We start from the raw sequence: 10,946 nt of genomic DNA on the forward strand, positions 1-10,946 counted from the left end.
TCCTCATGGACCCTAGCTGGGGGGTTAATATGATCCTCCTGATGGAGTCTAGCTTGGGTTTTAATATGATCCTCCTGATGGAGACTAGCTGGGGGTAGATATGATCCTCCTGATGGAGTCTAGCTGGGGGTTTGATATGATCCTCCTGATGGAGATTAGCTGGGGGTTTGAAATGATCCTCATGATGGAGTCTTGCTGGGGGGGTTAATGTGATCATCCTGATGGAGTATCGCTGTGGCGTTAATATGATCCTCCTGATTGAGACTAGCTGGGATTTTCATTTCATTATCCATGTTGAGATTAGCTGGGGCGTTAATATGATCCTCCTGATGGAATCTAGCTGGGGGGTTAATTTGATCCTTCTGATGGAGTCTAGCTTGGGGTTTAATATGATCCTCCTGGTGCAGTATAGCAGGGGGGGGGGGTTAATAAGATCCTCCTGATCGAGTCTAGCTGGTGGGTTAATATGATCCTAAGGATTGAGACTAGCTGGGGGGTTATTTTGATCCTCCTGATGAAGTCTATCTGAGGGTTTAATATGATCCTCCTGATGGAGTCTAGCTGAGGGGTTTAATATGACCCTCCTGATGGACTCTATCTGAGGGTTTAATATGATCCTCCTGATGGAGTCTAGCTGGGGGGTTAATATGATCCTCCTGATGGAGTCTAGCTGTGGGTTTGGGATGATCTTCCTGATTGAGTCAAGGTGGGGGTTTAATATGATCCCCCTGATGGAGTCTAGCTGGGGGTTAATATGATCCTCCTGATGGACTCTGGCTGGGCGGTTAACATGATCATTCTGATGGAGTCTAGCTGGGGGTTTAATATGATCCTCCTGATGGAGACTAGCTGGGGGGTTAATATGATCCTCTTGATGGAGTCTAGCTAGGGGGTTAATATGATCCTCCTGATGGAGACTAGCTGGGGGGTTGATATGATCCTCCTGATGGAGTCTAGCTGGGGGTTTGATATGATCCTCCTGATGGAGATTAGCTGGGGGTTTGAAATTATCCTCATGATGGAGTCTAGCTGGGGGGGTTAATGTGATCCTCCTGATGGAGTATCGCTGGGGCGTTACTATGATCCTCCTGATTGACTCTGGCTGGGAGGTTAATATGATCCTTCTGATGGAGTCTAGCTGGGGGTTTAATATGATCCTCCTGATTGAGACTAGCTGGGATTTTCATTTCATTATCCATGTTGAGATTAGCTGGGGCGTTAATATGATCCTCCTGATGGAATCTAGCTGGGGGGTTAATTTGATCCTTCTGATGGAGTCTAGCTTGGGGTTTAATATGATCCTCCTGGTGCAGTATAGCAGGGGCGGTTAATATGATCCTCCTGATCGAGTCTAGCTGGTGGGTTAATATGATCCTCCTGATTGAGACTAGCTGGGGGGTTAATTTGATCCTCCTGATGGACTCTAGCTGGGGGGTTAATATGATCCTCCTGATGGAGCCTAGCTGAGGGGTTAATATGATCTTCCTGATGGAGTCTAGCTGGGGGGTTAATATCATCCTCCTGATGGACTCTGGCTGGGTGGTTAACATGATCATTCTGTTGGAGTCTAGCTGAGGGGTTTAATATGATCCTCCTGATGGAGATTAGCTGGCGGTTTGAAATGATCCTCATGATGGAGTCTAGCTGGGGGTTTAATATGATATTACTGATTGAGACTAGCTGGGGGTTTAAGATGATCCTCCTCATGGAGTCTAGCTGGGGGGTTAATATGATCCTCCTCATGGACCCTAGCTGGGGGGTTAATATGATCCTCCTGATGGAGTCTAGCTTGGGTTTTAATATGATCCTCCTGATGGAGACTAGCTGGGGGTAGATATGATCCTCCTGATGGAGTCTAGCTGGGGGTTTGATATGATCCTCCTGATGGAGATTAGCTGGGGGTTTGAAATGATCCTCATGATGGAGTCTTGCTGGGGGGGTTAATGTGATCATCCTGATGGAGTATCGCTGTGGCGTTAATATGATCCTCCTGATTGAGACTAGCTGGGATTTTCATTTCATTATCCATGTTGAGATTAGCTGGGGCGTTAATATGATCCTCCTGATGGAATCTAGCTGGGGGGTTAATTTGATCCTTCTGATGGAGTCTAGCTTGGAGTTGAATATGATCCTCCAGGTGCAGTATAGCAGGGGGGGTTAATAAGATCCTCCTGATCGAGTCTAGCTGGTGGGTTAATATGATCCTAAGGATTGAGACTAGCTGGGGGGTTAATTTGATCCTCCTGATGGACTCTAGCTGGGGGGTTAATATGATCCTCCTGATGGAGCCTAGCTGAGGGGTTAATATGATCTTCCTGATGGAGTCTAGCTGGGGGGTTAATATCATCCTCCTGATGGACTCTGGCTGGGTGGTTAACATGATCATTCTGTTGGAGTCTAGCTGAGGGGTTTAATATGATCCTCCTGATGGAGATTAGCTGGCGGTTTGAAATGATCCTCATGATGGAGTCTAGCTGGGGGTTTAATATGATATTACTGATTGAGACTAGCTGGGGGTTTAAGATGATCCTCCTCATGGAGTCTAGCTGGGGGGTTAATATGATCCTCCTCATGGACCCTAGCTGGGGGGTTAATATGATCCTCCTGATGGAGTCTAGCTTGGGTTTTAATATGATCCTCCTGATGGAGACTAGCTGGGGGTAGATATGATCCTCCTGATGGAGTCTAGCTGGGGGTTTGATATGATCCTCCTGATGGAGATTAGCTGGGGGTTTGAAATGATCCTCATGATGGAGTCTTGCTGGGGGGGTTAATGTGATCATCCTGATGGAGTATCGCTGTGGCGTTAATATGATCCTCCTGATTGAGACTAGCTGGGATTTTCATTTCATTATCCATGTTGAGATTAGCTGGGGCGTTAATATGATCCTCCTGATGGAATCTAGCTGGGGGGTTAATTTGATCCTTCTGATGGAGTCTAGCTTGGAGTTGAATATGATCCTCCAGGTGCAGTATAGCAGGGGGGGTTAATAAGATCCTCCTGATCGAGTCTAGCTGGTGGGTTAATATGATCCTAAGGATTGAGACTAGCTGGGGGGTTATTTTGATCCTCCTGATGAAGTCTATCTGAGGGTTTAATATGATCCTCCTGATGGAGTCTAGCTGAGGGGTTTAATATGACCCTCCTGATGGACTCTATCTGAGGGTTTAATATGATCCTCCTGATGGAGTCTAGCTGGGGGGTTAATATGATCCTCCTGATGGAGTCTAGCTGTGGGTTTGGGATGATCTTCCTGATTGAGTCAAGGTGGGGGTTTAATATGATCCCCCTGATGGAGTCTAGCTGGGGGTTAATATGATCCTCCTGATGGACTCTGGCTGGGCGGTTAACATGATCATTCTGATGGAGTCTAGCTGGGGGTTTAATATGATCCTCCTGATGGAGACTAGCTGGGGGGTTAATATGATCCTCTTGATGGAGTCTAGCTAGGGGGTTAATATGATCCTCCTGATGGAGACTAGCTGGGGGGTTGATATGATCCTCCTGATGGAGTCTAGCTGGGGGTTTGATATGATCCTCCTGATGGAGATTAGCTGGGGGTTTGAAATTATCCTCATGATGGAGTCTAGCTGGGGGGGTTAATGTGATCCTCCTGATGGAGTATCGCTGGGGCGTTACTATGATCCTCCTGATTGACTCTGGCTGGGAGGTTAATATGATCCTTCTGATGGAGTCTAGCTGGGGGTTTAATATGATCCTCCTGATTGAGACTAGCTGGGATTTTCATTTCATTATCCATGTTGAGATTAGCTGGGGCGTTAATATGATCCTCCTGATGGAATCTAGCTGGGGGGTTAATTTGATCCTTCTGATGGAGTCTAGCTTGGGGTTTAATATGATCCTCCTGGTGCAGTATAGCAGGGGCGGTTAATATGATCCTCCTGATCGAGTCTAGCTGGTGGGTTAATATGATCCTCCTGATTGAGACTAGCTGGGGGGTTAATTTGATCCTCCTGATGGACTCTAGCTGGGGGGTTAATATGATCCTCCTGATGGAGCCTAGCTGAGGGGTTAATATGATCTTCCTGATGGAGTCTAGCTGGGGGGTTAATATCATCCTCCTGATGGACTCTGGCTGGGTGGTTAACATGATCATTCTGTTGGAGTCTAGCTGAGGGGTTTAATATGATCCTCCTGATGGAGATTAGCTGGCGGTTTGAAATGATCCTCATGATGGAGTCTAGCTGGGGGTTTAATATGATATTACTGATTGAGACTAGCTGGGGGTTTAAGATGATCCTCCTCATGGAGTCTAGCTGGGGGGTTAATATGATCCTCCTCATGGACCCTAGCTGGGGGGTTAATATGATCCTCCTGATGGAGTCTAGCTTGGGTTTTAATATGATCCTCCTGATGGAGACTAGCTGGGGGTAGATATGATCCTCCTGATGGAGTCTAGCTGGGGGTTTGATATGATCCTCCTGATGGAGATTAGCTGGGGGTTTGAAATGATCCTCATGATGGAGTCTTGCTGGGGGGGTTAATGTGATCATCCTGATGGAGTATCGCTGTGGCGTTAATATGATCCTCCTGATTGAGACTAGCTGGGATTTTCATTTCATTATCCATGTTGAGATTAGCTGGGGCGTTAATATGATCCTCCTGATGGAATCTAGCTGGGGGGTTAATTTGATCCTTCTGATGGAGTCTAGCTTGGAGTTGAATATGATCCTCCAGGTGCAGTATAGCAGGGGGGGTTAATAAGATCCTCCTGATCGAGTCTAGCTGGTGGGTTAATATGATCCTAAGGATTGAGACTAGCTGGGGGGTTATTTTGATCCTCCTGATGAAGTCTATCTGAGGGTTTAATATGATCCTCCTGATGGAGTCTAGCTGAGGGGTTTAATATGACCCTCCTGATGGACTCTATCTGAGGGTTTAATATGATCCTCCTGATGGAGTCTAGCTGGGGGGTTAATATGATCCTCCTGATGGAGTCTAGCTGTGGGTTTGGGATGATCTTCCTGATTGAGTCAAGGTGGGGGTTTAATATGATCCCCCTGATGGAGTCTAGCTGGGGGTTAATATGATCCTCCTGATGGACTCTGGCTGGGCGGTTAACATGATCATTCTGATGGAGTCTAGCTGGGGGTTTAATATGATCCTCCTGATGGAGACTAGCTGGGGGGTTAATATGATCCTCTTGATGGAGTCTAGCTAGGGGGTTAATATGATCCTCCTGATGGAGACTAGCTGGGGGGTTGATATGATCCTCCTGATGGAGTCTAGCTGGGGGTTTGATATGATCCTCCTGATGGAGATTAGCTGGGGGTTTGAAATTATCCTCATGATGGAGTCTAGCTGGGGGGGTTAATGTGATCCTCCTGATGGAGTATCGCTGGGGCGTTACTATGATCCTCCTGATTGACTCTGGCTGGGAGGTTAATATGATCCTTCTGATGGAGTCTAGCTGGGGGTTTAATATGATCCTCCTGATTGAGACTAGCTGGGATTTTCATTTCATTATCCATGTTGAGATTAGCTGGGGCGTTAATATGATCCTCCTGATGGAATCTAGCTGGGGGGTTAATTTGATCCTTCTGATGGAGTCTAGCTTGGGGTTTAATATGATCCTCCTGGTGCAGTATAGCAGGGGCGGTTAATATGATCCTCCTGATCGAGTCTAGCTGGTGGGTTAATATGATCCTCCTGATTGAGACTAGCTGGGGGGTTAATTTGATCCTCCTGATGGACTCTAGCTGGGGGGTTAATATGATCCTCCTGATGGAGCCTAGCTGAGGGGTTAATATGATCTTCCTGATGGAGTCTAGCTGGGGGGTTAATATCATCCTCCTGATGGACTCTGGCTGGGTGGTTAACATGATCATTCTGTTGGAGTCTAGCTGAGGGGTTTAATATGATCCTCCTGATGGAGATTAGCTGGCGGTTTGAAATGATCCTCATGATGGAGTCTAGCTGGGGGTTTAATATGATATTACTGATTGAGACTAGCTGGGGGTTTAAGATGATCCTCCTCATGGAGTCTAGCTGGGGGGTTAATATGATCCTCCTCATGGACCCTAGCTGGGGGGTTAATATGATCCTCCTGATGGAGTCTAGCTTGGGTTTTAATATGATCCTCCTGATGGAGACTAGCTGGGGGTAGATATGATCCTCCTGATGGAGTCTAGCTGGGGGTTTGATATGATCCTCCTGATGGAGATTAGCTGGGGGTTTGAAATGATCCTCATGATGGAGTCTTGCTGGGGGGGTTAATGTGATCATCCTGATGGAGTATCGCTGTGGCGTTAATATGATCCTCCTGATTGAGACTAGCTGGGATTTTCATTTCATTATCCATGTTGAGATTAGCTGGGGCGTTAATATGATCCTCCTGATGGAATCTAGCTGGGGGGTTAATTTGATCCTTCTGATGGAGTCTAGCTTGGAGTTGAATATGATCCTCCAGGTGCAGTATAGCAGGGGGGGTTAATAAGATCCTCCTGATCGAGTCTAGCTGGTGGGTTAATATGATCCTAAGGATTGAGACTAGCTGGGGGGTTATTTTGATCCTCCTGATGAAGTCTATCTGAGGGTTTAATATGATCCTCCTGATGGAGTCTAGCTGAGGGGTTTAATATGACCCTCCTGATGGACTCTATCTGAGGGTTTAATATGATCCTCCTGATGGAGTCTAGCTGGGGGGTTAATATGATCCTCCTGATGGAGTCTAGCTGTGGGTTTGGGATGATCTTCCTGATTGAGTCAAGGTGGGGGTTTAATATGATCCCCCTGATGGAGTCTAGCTGGGGGTTAATATGATCCTCCTGATGGACTCTGGCTGGGCGGTTAACATGATCATTCTGATGGAGTCTAGCTGGGGGTTTAATATGATCCTCCTGATGGAGACTAGCTGGGGGGTTAATATGATCCTCTTGATGGAGTCTAGCTAGGGGGTTAATATGATCCTCCTGATGGAGACTAGCTGGGGGGTTGATATGATCCTCCTGATGGAGTCTAGCTGGGGGTTTGATATGATCCTCCTGATGGAGATTAGCTGGGGGTTTGAAATTATCCTCATGATGGAGTCTAGCTGGGGGGGTTAATGTGATCCTCCTGATGGAGTATCGCTGGGGCGTTACTATGATCCTCCTGATTGACTCTGGCTGGGAGGTTAATATGATCCTTCTGATGGAGTCTAGCTGGGGGTTTAATATGATCCTCCTGATTGAGACTAGCCGGGATTTTCATTTCATTATCCATGTTGAGATTAGCTGGGGCGTTAATATGATCCTCCTGATGGAATCTAGCTGGGGGGTTAATTTGATCCTTCTGATGGAGTCTAGCTTGGGGTTTAATATGATCCTCCTGGTGCAGTATAGCAGGGGCGGTTAATATGATCCTCCTGATCGAGTCTAGCTGGTGGGTTAATATGATCCTCCTGATTGAGACTAGCTGGGGGGTTAATTTGATCCTCCTGATGGACTCTAGCTGGGGGGTTAATATGATCCTCCTGATGGAGCCTAGCTGAGGGGTTAATATGATCTTCCTGATGGAGTCTAGCTGGGGGGTTAATATCATCCTCCTGATGGACTCTGGCTGGGTGGTTAACATGATCATTCTGTTGGAGTCTAGCTGAGGGGTTTAATATGATCCTCCTGATGGAGATTAGCTGGCGGTTTGAAATGATCCTCATGATGGAGTCTAGCTGGGGGTTTAATATGATATTACTGATTGAGACTAGCTGGGGGTTTAAGATGATCCTCCTCATGGAGTCTAGCTGGGGGGTTAATATGATCCTCCTCATGGACCCTAGCTGGGGGGTTAATATGATCCTCCTGATGGAGTCTAGCTTGGGTTTTAATATGATCCTCCTGATGGAGACTAGCTGGGGGTAGATATGATCCTCCTGATGGAGTCTAGCTGGGGGTTTGATATGATCCTCCTGATGGAGATTAGCTGGGGGTTTGAAATGATCCTCATGATGGAGTCTTGCTGGGGGGGTTAATGTGATCATCCTGATGGAGTATCGCTGTGGCGTTAATATGATCCTCCTGATTGAGACTAGCTGGGATTTTCATTTCATTATCCATGTTGAGATTAGCTGGGGCGTTAATATGATCCTCCTGATGGAATCTAGCTGGGGGGTTAATTTGATCCTTCTGATGGAGTCTAGCTTGGAGTTGAATATGATCCTCCAGGTGCAGTATAGCAGGGGGGGTTAATAAGATCCTCCTGATCGAGTCTAGCTGGTGGGTTAATATGATCCTAAGGATTGAGACTAGCTGGGGGGTTAATTTGATCCTCCTGATGGACTCTAGCTGGGGGGTTAATATGATCCTCCTGATGGAGCCTAGCTGAGGGGTTAATATGATCTTCCTGATGGAGTCTAGCTGGGGGGTTAATATCATCCTCCTGATGGACTCTGGCTGGGTGGTTAACATGATCATTCTGTTGGAGTCTAGCTGAGGGGTTTAATATGATCCTCCTGATGGAGATTAGCTGGCGGTTTGAAATGATCCTCATGATGGAGTCTAGCTGGGGGTTTAATATGATATTACTGATTGAGACTAGCTGGGGGTTTAAGATGATCCTCCTCATGGAGTCTAGCTGGGGGGTTAATATGATCCTCCTCATGGACCCTAGCTGGGGGGTTAATATGATCCTCCTGATGGAGTCTAGCTTGGGTTTTAATATGATCCTCCTGATGGAGACTAGCTGGGGGTAGATATGATCCTCCTGATGGAGTCTAGCTGGGGGTTTGATATGATCCTCCTGATGGAGATTAGCTGGGGGTTTGAAATGATCCTCATGATGGAGTCTTGCTGGGGGGGTTAATGTGATCATCCTGATGGAGTATCGCTGTGGCGTTAATATGATCCTCCTGATTGAGACTAGCTGGGATTTTCATTTCATTATCCATGTTGAGATTAGCTGGGGCGTTAATATGATCCTCCTGATGGAATCTAGCTGGGGGGTTAATTTGATCCTTCTGATGGAGTCTAGCTTGGAGTTGAATATGATCCTCCAGGTGCAGTATAGCAGGGGGGGTTAATAAGATCCTCCTGATCGAGTCTAGCTGGTGGGTTAATATGATCCTAAGGATTGAGACTAGCTGGGGGGTTAATTTGATCCTCCTGATGGACTCTAGCTGGGGGGTTAATATGATCCTCCTGATTGAGCCTAGCTGAGGGGTTAATATGATCTTCCTGATGGAGTCTAGCTGGGGGGTTAATATCATCCTCCTGATGGACTCTGGCTGGGTGGTTAACATGATCATTCTGTTGGAGTCTAGCTGAGGGGTTTAATATGATCCTCCTGATGGAGATTAGCTGGTGGTTTGAAATGATCCTCATGATGGAGTCTAGCTGGGGGTTTAATATGATATTACTGATTGAGACTAGCTGGGGGTTTAAGATGATCCTCCTCATGGAGTCTAGCTGGGGGGTTAATATGATCCTCCTCATGGACCCTAGCTGGGGGGTTAATATGATCCTCCTGATGGAGTCTAGCTTGGGTTTTAATATGATCCTCCTGATGGAGACTAGCAGGGGGTAGATATGATCCTCCTGATGTAGTCTAGCTGGGGGTTTGATATGATCCTCCTGATGGAGATTAGCTAGGGGTTTGAAATGATCCTCATGATGGAGTCTTGCTGGGGGGGTTAATGTGATCATCCTGATGGAGTATCGCTGTGGCGTTAATATGATCCTCCTGATTGAGACTAGCTGGGATTTTCATTTCATTATCCATGTTGAGATTAGCTGGGGCGTTAATATGATCCTCCTGATGGAATCTAGCTGGGGGGTTAATTTGATCCTTCTGATGGAGTCTAGCTTGGAGTTGAATATGATCCTCCAGGTGCAGTATAGCAGGGGGGGTTAATAAGATCCTCCTGATCGAGTCTAGCTGGTGGGTTAATATGATCCTAAGGATTGAGACTAGCTGGGGGGTTATTTTGATCCTCCTGATGAAGTCTATCTGAGGGTTTAATATGATCCTCCTGATGGAGTCTAGCTGAGGGGTTTAATATGACCCTCCTGATGGACTCTATCTGAGGGTTTAATATGATCCTCCTGATGGAGTCTAGCTGGGGGGTTAATATGATCCTCCTGATGGAGTCTAGCTGTGGGTTTGGGATGATCTTCCTGATTGAGTCAAGGTGGGGGTTTAATATGATCCCCCTGATGGAGTCTAGCTGGGGGTTAATATGATCCTCCTGATGGACTCTGGCTGGGCGGTTAACATGATCATTCTGATGGAGTCTAGCTGGGGGTTTAATATGATCCTCCTGATGGAGACTAGCTGGGGGGTTAATATGATCCTCTTGATGGAGTCTAGCTAGGGGGTTAATATGATCCTCCTGATGGAGACTAGCTGGGGGGTTGATATGATCCTCCTGATGGAGTCTAGCTGGGGGTTTGATATGATCCTCCTGATGGAGATTAGCTGGGGGTTTGAAATTATCCTCATGATGGAGTCTAGCTGGGGGGGTTAATGTGATCCTCCTGATAGAGTATCGCTGGGGCGTTACTATGATCCTCCTGATTGACTCTGGCTGGGAGGTTAATATGATCCTTCTGATGGAGTCTAGCTGGGGGTTTAATATGATCCTCCTGATTGAGACTAGCCGGGATTTTCATTTCATTATCCATGTTGAGATTAGCTGGGGCGTTAATATGATCCTCCTGATGGAATCTAGCTGGGGGGTTAATTTGATCCTTCTGATGGAGTCTAGCTTGGGGTTTAATATGATCCTCCTGGTGCAGTATAGCAGGGGCGGTTAATATGATCCTCCTGATCGAGTCTAGCTGGTGGGTTAATATGATCCTCCTGATTGAGACTAGCTGGGGGGTTAATTTGATCCTCCTGATGGACTCTAGCTGGGGGGTTAATATGATCCTCCTGATGGAGCCTAGCTGAGGGGTTAATATGATCTTCCTGATGGAGTCTAGCTGGGGGGTTAATATCATCCTCCTGATGG

This window comes from Salmo salar, chromosome 09, assembly GCF_965601325.2.
Source record: "Salmo salar chromosome 09, fSalSal1, whole genome shotgun sequence".
NCBI classification, from domain to species: Eukaryota; Metazoa; Chordata; class Actinopteri; order Salmoniformes; family Salmonidae; genus Salmo; species Salmo salar.